General features: G+C 49.4%; 1 long non-coding RNA gene across 2 annotated transcripts; it reads right to left on the minus strand.

Moving 5' to 3' along the window:
* Positions 1–606: 606 nt before the first annotated feature.
* Positions 607–6,704, minus strand: LOC107522362 (uncharacterized). Of its 2 annotated transcripts, none has more exons than XR_001601450.2 (3): positions 6,549–6,704; positions 4,346–4,517; positions 607–2,359 (listed from the first exon to the last, which is right to left on the minus strand). It is a non-coding gene; the product is annotated as an uncharacterized LOC107522362 (long non-coding RNA). The 2 variants fall into 2 exon arrangements; XR_009553159.1 differs by lacking the exon at positions 6,549–6,704 and adding an exon at positions 4,879–5,284.
* Between the last annotated feature and the right edge of the window lie 3,989 nt (positions 6,705–10,693).

The following is a 10,693-nucleotide window of genomic DNA, read 5'->3' on the forward strand; positions in this document are numbered from 1 at the left end:
GGCACATACAATGAATGCCAGGGACCTAAAGTCTTTTTAAAAATTATACTATGGGGGGGGGGTGTCAGGTGGTGGTGCACTGGGTTAAGCACATAGTATGAAGTGCAAGGGCCCATGCAAGGATCCTGGTTTGAGCCCCTGGCTCCCCACCTGCAAAGGGGTCACTTCACAAGTAGTGAAGCAGGCCTTTAGGTGTCTCTCTCCCTATCTCTGCCTCCTCTTCACAATTTCTCTGTACTATCCAATAAACAATGGAAAATAAGGGAGTCGGGCGGTAGTGCAGTGGGTTAAGTGCGTGTGGCACGAAGCGCAAGGACCGGAGTAAGGATCCCGGTTTGAGCCCCTGGCTCCCCACCTGCCAGGACGTCCCTTCACAGGCCGTGAAGCAGGTCTGCAGGTGTCTATCTTTCTCTCCCCGTCTTCCCCTCCTCTCTCAATTTCTCTCAGTCCTATCCAACAACGACAACACCAGCAATAATAACTACAACAATAAAAAACAAGGGCAACAAAAGGGAAAATAAATATTAAAAAAAGGAAAATAAATGGGTGTCAGGAACAGTGGATTTGTAGTGCCCACAATGAACCCCAGCAATGACCCTGGAGGCATATATATATAATTTTTATTACATGGAAGGCACACACAATGTAGAAAATGGTAAATTACAGGAAAACCAAGGAGAAAAATTACAACTTAATTTACTATCCAAAGATAACTACTATTAACATTTTGGAGTGTGTTCTCAGTCTTTTTAAACAAAATTTCTTTATCTATTGGTATTATGAGTTGCATTTGAGAAAGGAAGCAAGTGAGAAGCCAGACACCGCTCCAGGAGCAGAAAATATACAAATCCTGGGTTCCACCAGTTGAGTTAATTTCCCTAGCTGCTGTCCTCAGTCTTTTCTTTTTAAATGCTTCATGTACACAAGTACAGCCTATATTCAAAGACCAGAATCAATATTGCATAACACATACTATCTTATAACCTGTTTAATATTCAAAGAGCATTTTTCTTTCCGGTCAAATGTTCTTCTGCATGACTTCTAATGGCTGCACAGCACTCCACCATCTGGCCAGATATACAGTAATTTACTTAGCAATCCCCTACTGCAAATTTTCACTACAGCTATAAAGAAATGAATTTCCCCATCAGAAAGTTACTTCCAATTTTTCTCCTTTGCAAGGCTGAGATTAACATCTTATAATTAATGAAATGTTTAGTTATTTTCTTAAGATAAATAGCTAAACATAAAATCACTAGGTCAATAGTCATAGAAACATTAAGGTGTCTGATATAGATCACCAAACTGGTATCCAGGAGAGCAGTACCACTTTGTACTTCCACATTATGGCACTGTCTCTGTGCTCCTTTGTTAAAGGAGTACAAACTGGATGGGTCTTAAATTTTCTGTTAGATTCTGCTATGAGAAAAAGGCTTGTAGCTGTATGTGTCTTTGTAATTTTATTAATGAAGGGGGAGCGGGAGGTGCCTCACCCAGTAGAGTACACACATTACCATGCACAAGGAGCTGCAGAGGGGGAAGGACACTTCATAAGCTATGGAGTTGTGCTGTGATATCTCCTCTCTTTCTCTCTCCCTCTCTAATTCTCTCTTACCTTCTATCTATAAGAAGAAGAAAAGGGCGGGGGTAGATAGCATAATGGTTAAGCAAAGAGACTCTCATGCCTGAGGCTCCAAAGTCCCAGGCTCAGGCTGAATTCCCTGCACCACCATAAGCCAGAGCTGAATGGTGCTCTGGTAAAATAAAAAAAAAAATAAAAAAAAAAAGACTACTAGGAGTGTGCAGTCCTGTAGGCAGGCACTGAGCCCCAATGATAACCCTAGAGGCATCAGAGATCTCAGCTTCAGTCCCCAGCACTGTCCCCACCATAAACCAGAGCTCAGCAGTGTTCTGGTAAAATAAATGAACTATATACATTTTTCATGGTTTCTTCCATTTGGATTTATTTTATAAGTTTCCTGAATGTCTCCTTGCATAGCAGGTTCTGTTTCATTAGGTTGATTATATAAAAATTACATGTTATGAGAGCTGGAAGTGGGAGGCTGGAGTCACTGGACACTTTCCTGTAGTCCCACATCTCTGTGGGAGGCAGAAAGGATGAAGCACATGGTTGGAGTTTGTCCATGGTGGTGGCAGCTGACTGTTCTCCCTCCTCTTGGGGGTACCTCCAGTCTTTGGGGGCCCCTTCTGCAAGATGCCCAGATGGGGCCCTGTGGTCTCCAGGCTTGGTCCTTTATTGGTCTTCTGTCTGCCTCTGCTTCCCAGGCTGCTCTTGCTCATCTCTGCTCCAAGATGGGTGAGGATGGCAAAGCCACATATCCAGGACTGGAGGGAGACACTATGGCCAGTAAAGCAAGGAAGGGAAGAATGGACCAAAGCAACATCCAGGGACAGAGTGACCTTTGTTGCACCCTAGTAGTGGACTCAGTATGTCCCCCTCCCCACTCCCCAGTCCCACACACATCCATCTTAGATTGCAGAAGGTTTGCATTCAATGGCCTCTCTCCCCTCATGATTCAGTTTCTCATAAACAAAGAAAAAGATTCAGTTCCCTTCATAGCTTTTCTCCCCAAACAGAACAAACAGCTTCCTGTAGCCCCTGAACTTGGCAACTCCAGGCAGAGATACCGGGTCAAGGCAGAACTACACCAGAGCCTAAGCACAAGAGTGAGTTGGGGGAGGGGGGAGTGAGGGAGGATAATACAAGGGTTATGCAAAGGATTTTTATGTTTGAGGCTCTGAAGTCTTAGGTTCAGTCCCCCTCGCTACCAAAACCAGAGCTGAGCAGTGTTCTGATTAAAAAAGGGGGGGGGGGAGATAGAAAGTATATGTGAGCTTGGATTAGATCTAATGGTGATAGGTTTACACTGCTTGATACCCATCTCTCCTGGTTGCTAAGAGAATTCCCTACCTGCACTGAGCTGAGTTTCATACTGTATGATGGAAAGTAAACTGTAGAAGAAACAGGTGCAGGGGTAGATAGCACAATGGTTATGCAAAGAGACTCTTGTGCCTGAGGCTCCAAAGTCCCAGATTCTATCTCCTGCACCACCATAAACCAGAGCTGTGTAGTGCTCTGGTTAAAAAAAAAAAAAAAAGTGTAGAAGAAACAGAGCAGTAACAACTGGAATCCCATTGGGGGTTGCAGTCTTGAGTTGTAACAGGGAAGCCTGGGGCCATTCCTGAATGGTAGAATGTCACAGAATGTAGAGACAGTTCCTACTAGTCTCCTGAAGTGATCTAACCCTAGCCTCTCCCTCCTAAACCATCCTTCAGGGAGTTGGGCGGTAGTGCAGCAGGTTAAGCGCAGGTGGCGCAAAGCACAAGGACCAGCATAAAGACCCGGGTTTGAACCCTTGGCTCCCCACCTGCAAGGGGAGTCGCGTCACAAGCGGTGAAGCAGGTCTGCAGGTGTCTGTCTTTCCTCCTCTGTCTTCCCCCCCTCTCCATTTCTCTCTGTCCTATCTAACAATGACAACATCAATAACAACAACAATAATAACTATAACAATAAAACAAGGGCAACAAAAGGAAAATAAATAAAAATAAATATTAAATATTAAAAAAAAAAATCCTTCACTAGCTCCTAGGTTTGTGGCCAGGGTGGGGGAGGGGCTCAAGACAAATATTTTGTTTCTACCCACAGAGGGAGAACAGCCAAGGCTGTTGGTACCACTGGGCTTCTGGTTCTCTCACATACTCAATTGTGTGATCCCTTCATCTTATAAGTGAGGAAGCTAAGACAGGAGGTTTAAAGATAGAGGGATAGAGGTAGATTAGCCCTGAATCTAAAATCTGGGCTAATCTACGGAAATCCAGGGGAAGGGAAGAGCATGAAGATTACTCAGGTGGGAGTTTTAGTCTGACCTTTTCCTTGAAGAGGAAACACATCTGGAATTTACCTGGAAAGGCCAGTAGGAAGGAATGGAAGGTATAGGAGAAGGGTCAAGAAAAGATTCAGGGTGGTCCAGGAGGTGGTGCAGTGAGGTCCTGAGTTCAGTCCCTGGCAGCACATGTACCAGAGTGATGTCTGGTTCTTTCCCTCTCTCCTTCTTTCTCATTAATAAATAAAATATTAAAAAAAAAAAGATTCAGGGTAAGGGGGGGTAGGCAGTTTTCTCCATTTCTCCCTATTGTCACTGAAAGCCAGCTAACCTTGGGGAGTAAAAGTTATCTAGTTCTGATTCAGCCAGGGCCCTAATCTAAAGTTGTTCTCTCTTGCGAGGCTCATCTGGGTGAAGATTTTCCAGCTGAATTGAGTTGCCTTTCCTGAAAGGCATCACTCATGCTAGTCAGACCTTCCCAGCCCCCCCAATTCTGTCACCTTCCAGATGAGGGGGGAACGGTTCCTCTCTTCTTCCTTCTCCTCCTCCTTGAAGCCAGGGGCAGAGGGCAACAGTTCTTCAACTGGCAGCTTTAGCTGGGTCAGGACATAAAGCTTGCCACTGAAGAACTACTGCGGCTCAGCCAGGTGAGGATGTGGGAGGTACAGGTATCTAAAGGGGAAAGGGAGAAAAATGGGAAAGTTCTGAGCAAGGCACGGCAGGGACATTGCTCCCCTGGCCATCAAAGCTCAGCTCCAGTATTTGCTCAGTCTTCTACTGAAGGATTTATGGCTCTTACCTAGATTCCCAGGAGCTGCTAATTTCATTGAAAACCAAGAAGCAGCTTTAAACACACTTTCTTTGCTCCCTCTTTAACTGAAGGCTATAGAGACCCAGACCTACCTTTACCCCCTTTACTGTAGCTATGCAGTTGGAGGTGGGGTTGGGGGCAGCCTTCTCAGCATTGAGAGGGCAGCAACTGGGACCCTGACACATCCCATCAGTCACCCAGTTAGTAGGTAGGAAGTTGTACCTCTGATCCAGAAATGTGAGTTCAGTGACCAGCATAACAGACTTGTTTCCAGGGAATTCAGCTGGCTGGAAGAAGCTGGGGGTGGGGGTGGGGGGGTGCGGGCTACATCTGGGAAAGCATGAGGAAGGGAGGAGGGCATAAGTTTGGAAAAAGGTCGGCAGAGACTCCTGGGACTATGGTAGGGGGCAAGGGACCAAAGGCTGGAGGGTAGGGAAGTATGGGCAGGGTGATTGGGCAGTTTCCCCAGGACTCTTAAATGCCAGGCATTCCGTTTGCGCATTCCGGGTACATCTGGTATGAATTCCAGGCTGTCTGCCGGCCCCTCCATGTCTGAACTTTGTTCCAAGTTCCAAGCCCCGCCCCCACAGTTCCAACGCATGAATCAGCAGGAAAAGCCGGGCCCTGCAGCATGGCCCAGGGAGGGGGCTGGGGGCGTGGCAGGCCAGAGGGCTGTGAGTTGGGTAGGGTGGGTCTGCACTGACACTCTGTCAAAAGGCATGGCCCATGCCAGACTGTGAAGGCCTTAAGATTTCTATATTAGAGTGAGGGTGGGAGGTTTTCAAATTACAAAACCCTCTTGGGAGGCATGAACTTTGTGGTATATTTTTCCCCTCCCCCAGGTGATCAGACCAACTCTTCCCACTCCCCAGTTTGAGCCGGCTCTGTTCAGTAGTCAGAATTCAGCAGTTGCTGGGAGCCTATGCCAAGCAGGTGCCCTTGGCTGCAGGGCGGGGTGGCCCAGGGAACTGACCCTCTGACCAGCTGCTCCATCAACCCTTTGGCACCCTGACAGCTCCTAGCCCAGCCTGACAGCCAGGATGACAGGCCAAATGAGTTGAAGGCTGGAACTAGGGCCGGCGGGAGGTGGGGGAGATACCCTAGCCAGAGGCCACAGGGAGGGGCCAAGAGTTGGACGAGAGGTGGGGAGAGAAGGGAGCCCAGCGATGACTAACCCAGGCGCCCCACCCAGCCAGCCAGCCTCCCAGGCCAGGCCGGGCTAGGGGCCCCAGAGCCGAACAGGCTGGGGGGAGGTGCAGAGGTGACCTTCTCTCTCGGCCCAAGACGGTCAGTTAAGCAGGGGGTGGGGGTGGGGGTAGAGTTTCCAGGCCTTCCTCCTGCCCCCAACCCCACCAACTGCACTGAAACCCTAACCTTTGAGTTGCATAAGGCCCCCTCCCCGCATCGCCGCCCCCTACTCCTCTCCCCTCCCCCTTACATAACATCCCCAGGAGAGAACGAGAGGAGGGGCCAGCCCGCCCAGAGACCCCTTAACTGCCAGGGCGTTCCAATGGCCCTGAATCAGTGAAGGCGAAGCACCTCCCCGCTACCAACCCTGTCCAAATTCTCCCCCAGCTGGGAGGCCGGCCACCATATCCTTGGACCAGAGGGCGCCGAGGTTAGCCGCCCCCAACCCTCTGGCCCCTCGTCTTCCTCCCAGCTATTTCACAAGACCTTCCACTATGACTCCCGTCCCGGACCCTTTTTCTAGTCCCCCTGACACACGACTCCAGCCTGTCCAAGTCTGTCCCCCCCACCCCAGCGCCCTGGTCCCTGTCGCCCCCTCTCCCCTCCCCCGGAAGGGCAGGGTGTGGCCGCCAAGACCCCACTTTCCCTTATATCCCGTTAGCACGGTTCCCGTCTGTAAGGTTGGGACCCTATTTCACACCCACCTGGTGCCGGTGTGTGTGGGGGGTAGGGGGGTTGTTGAGGTTAAGAGAGCAAACCAGTACGTCCGTCCCCCACGGCCGGCGGCGCTGTCTCTTCCCAGCGCCCAGCACACACCGGCTCCAGTCTCCGATCAGCTGGCGGCGTCGTGACGCACAAGTTGCTATTGCATTGCCAGGGCCAATCACCGCCCACTGCCGGGCAGCGTGGCCACACCCACCGGGGGAATCAGCACACTTGTCCCTGTTCCCGCCTCTCTCGCCGTGCTAGCCATGATTGGCAAGGAAGTTCGCCTTTTACCTAGCAGAATTGCGCTAAGCCACGCCCACCAGCTCATGAGCTGACCAATAGGTGAAAAGGTGTGCCTTCGACCTCCGCCTAGGCTACTAAATTGGAAGATCCCTACGTCAAAGCAGTCCTAAAGAGCAGTAGGAAGTAAAGGCGTGTGAGTTTGCAGGGCATCCTGGTCAATGTAGTTCTCGATTTGACACTCTTTCCCAGAACCCCGTGCGCTCTGTGAGTTGGCATTTTTAAACTCCTCTGAATCCTTTCCGACGAAATCTTTAAAGGGCTACAGCCCCTCATTTTTGGAGCTGGGAGTGCTTCTTTTAAACAACCCCCAAAACTGATTTGCTGACATCTCCGGTAGCAAATAGCTTTCTCAGGCAAGGTGGAGCAAGCGAGGGGCTGACCTGAAGGTAGAAATCAACACTCCGGAAGATTTCGGTTAAATGAGAAATCCCCAGGAGTTGAAGGGGGTGGTGGTGGGAGTTGACCACTTGGCCTCGCCCCAGCTTTTACAGTCGAGGTATCTCGTAGCCCACTCCCTCTCGGTGAGCTCTTCCGAACCAGATACTTTTTTTGTAGCTGTCTCCTGACAGTTGCATTAAGCCTCTGAAGCAGTAGACTCAGAGCACAGTCCTCACCTGAGGCTAGCAGACTTGTGGTCGGAAACTAGGGGATGAGTTCTGCCAATGTACAATGGGTCACCCCCTCCTCTACCAAGTAGCCCACATTCAGTATCGCCCTCCAGGAGCTTTTCTCGGACTCAGGCCTACTTCGGGAAGCGACCAATGAAGACCAATGAAGAGGTTGCTCCTCCCCCCCCAGGGGCCAATCAGAGTCTAGAGGGGCGGGGCATGGGCCCAAACTAAAAGCAGCCCGATGACTTGGCAAAAGGTCTGAACTTCTTATTTTAAAGAGACAAATTTGCCAACGACCCTGCATCATTCGCACCCCATCTCCCCCAAATGTAATTCAAAGACAATTCAAAAAGACTGAAGGAGGATCCATGACTTTGCCAAAAGCTTCCAATTGGGATTGAGGGTTACTAGGCCACAAGGATGAGCCTGGAGTGCCGGATAGTTGCTTCTATATAAAAATGGGCTCCGCCAAGTGATTGCCTGGTTCCCAGGAGCTTCAGAATTTTGAGCCTGTGTTCAGAACATTGTGTCTTTAAGGAAACTTCCTCCCTTCTACCCCAGCTGATTGCTGGAAAGTGTGACCTCAGGGGACGAATCAGCTGTTACCACATCCTCCTCCCACCCTGCCCTCCTCCACCTCCTTATCCAGCCCTGCCCTCCTCCTTTGGGGAGGGAAGGGAGAGAGAACCCCAAATATGGGGGACCCGATTATACATTCTTTCCTTATTCTTCTCACTGCAACACTTTCCCTCCCCCCATCTGCTTCAGAGGCTCAGTGCCTGGAACGAGAGGTATTTCCTGTAGGCAGAGTCAAGTGAGCCGCGCCCTGCTTGGTCTAGTACGGGAGGCCCATATTGGGGAGCCTCAGAATAGTGGCTGCCAGGGGTGTGAGTGATAGGTACTGGAGAAGGTCCAGTGAAGCTGAGGAAGCGCTATTTAATGTCAGACTTCTGAGGACTAGAACCCTGCATTGCAGGCCAGTTGCTCATTGCTCCTTACTCCTTGCTTAAGTTGTGAGGTTCCTTCCCAGCAAGGGGCCTGCTTAGAAGATGGTCCTACCTGTCCCATTCATTCCACTTCTAAGAGTTCTTAGATGCCACCCGGTGTTTGGCTGCTATCTCCTCCTCCTCCTCCTCCTCCTCCTCCTCTTCCTCTCCTTCTCCTCCTTCTCCTCCTTCTTTTTCCTCTTCTTTTTTTTTTAAACATTTTTTTAAATCTTTATTTATTGGCTAGAGACAGCCAGAAATTGAGAAGAAGGGTAGACAGAGATTGAAGGGGACAGAGAGACACTTGCAGCCCTGCTTCACCACTTATGAAGCTTTCCCCCTGCAGGTGGGGACCAGGGGCTCGAACCGGGCTCCTTGTGCACTGTAAGATGTGCACTCAACCACGTGCACCACCACCCTGCCCCTCTTTTTCCTCTTCTTTCTCTTCCTCTTCTTCTTCCTTCTTCCTCTTCTTCTTCTCCTCCTCCTTCTCCTTCTTCTCCTTCCCCTCCTTCTCCCTCTCCCGCTCCCTCTTCTCCTCCTCCACCTCCTCCTGCTCCTTCTCTTTCTTCTTCTACCACAGCGCCAACGCTTCCTTTAATGAGGCTGGGCTTGAACTTAGGTCGTGTTCATGGCAAAGCAGGGCACTATGCAAACCAGCTATTTTGGTGGCCCACTCCTATTTTATTTGTTTATTTTTTAATATTTATTCTCTTTTGTTGCCCTTGTTTTATTGTTGTTGTCGTTGTTGGATAGGACAGAGAGAAATGAAGAGAGGAGAGGAAGACAGAGAGAAGGAGAGAAAGACAGACACTTGCAGACCTGCTTCACTGCTTGTGAAGTGACTCCCTGGCAGGTAGAGAGCTGGGAGCTCCAATCGGGATTCTTACGCTGGTCCTTGCACTTTGCATCACTTGTGCTTAACCCACTGTGCTACCACCCGACACCCTCTTTTACTTATTTTTTACAAGCTTACCTTCCACAATAAATGTGCTAATGTGAAGCAACTCAGGGGCTGCTGGAAGAAGCCACAGGGCCACAGGAGTTTTAGCTAGAATCCTGCAGAAAGATCCAGGTAAATATTTTGTCCCAGTTCTGAGCTGGGAGTCAGGTCATTCTAGGACATGCTCAATGTGAACCCCCAGGACTGGCTTGGCAAGATTGAGAGGAATTGAGCAGGGCATTGGCTGAGCTTGGAAGAAAGAAATTTTACCAGCTGACCCATTCCCCATTCTCCCTCTCCTTACACAGAAGTCCCATCTCCTGCTCACCCAAGCCTACTAGTCTTGTCCTGCTAACTCTCCACGTTCTTTCCTTCTTACTCTGTAGGAAAAAAGCAAGGCTTTGAGTTCATGGTTTGTTGGCCTCAGCACTATTGACTTTTTGGGGCTGGATAATTTTTTTTTTAATATTTATTTATTCCCTTTTGTTGCCCTTGTTGGTTTATTGTTGTAGCTATTGTTGTTGTTGTCATTGATGTCATCACTGTTGGATAGGACAGAGAGAAATGGAGAGAGGAGGGGAAGACAGGGGGGAGAGAAAGACAGACACCTGCAGACCTGCTTCACCACCTGTGAAGTGACTCCCCTGCAGGTGGGGAGCCGGGGGCTCGAACCAGGATCCTTATGCTGGTCCTTGCGCTTTGCGCCACCTGTGCTTAACCCACTGCGCTACCGCCGGACTCCTTGGATAATTTCCTATGGGGGCTGTTCTGTACAGAATAGCCATTTTAGCAACATCCCTGGCCCACTAGATGTCATTGGCAAATTTCCCTCCTCCCCAATTATGACAGCCAATGACATGACATTACCAGATGTCCCTAGGGGCTAAAAATCTCCCCTCCCTCTGGTTGAGAAACAGTGAGTTAGATAAGCTTGGATTCAAATTCCAGTTCTTATCAGTTATGGGCTTGATGAAAATACTAAACATCTCTGGGCCTCAATTTCTTCATCTACAAAGTTGAATCATAATTTTATGCTTCGGGCAGGGAAATAGCTCACTTGGATACTTGGATAGTGCGCTGCTTTGCCATGTGTGTGACCCAGGTTCGAGCCTGGCTCCCACTGCATTGAAGGAAGTTTCAAGGCTGTGGTTTCTCTCTCTCGTTCTCTGTATGTGTGTGTGTGTGTTAATGGTTTATTGTAAGAATATGTATTTAGTGGTCTGGGAGGTGGTACAGTGATAAAGCTTTGGACTCTCAAGCATGAGGTCCTGAGTTCGATCCCCAGCAGCACATGTGCC

The sequence above is a fragment of the Erinaceus europaeus genome, chromosome 12 (assembly GCF_950295315.1).
Source record: "Erinaceus europaeus chromosome 12, mEriEur2.1, whole genome shotgun sequence".
NCBI lineage: Eukaryota > Metazoa > Chordata > Mammalia > Eulipotyphla > Erinaceidae > Erinaceus > Erinaceus europaeus.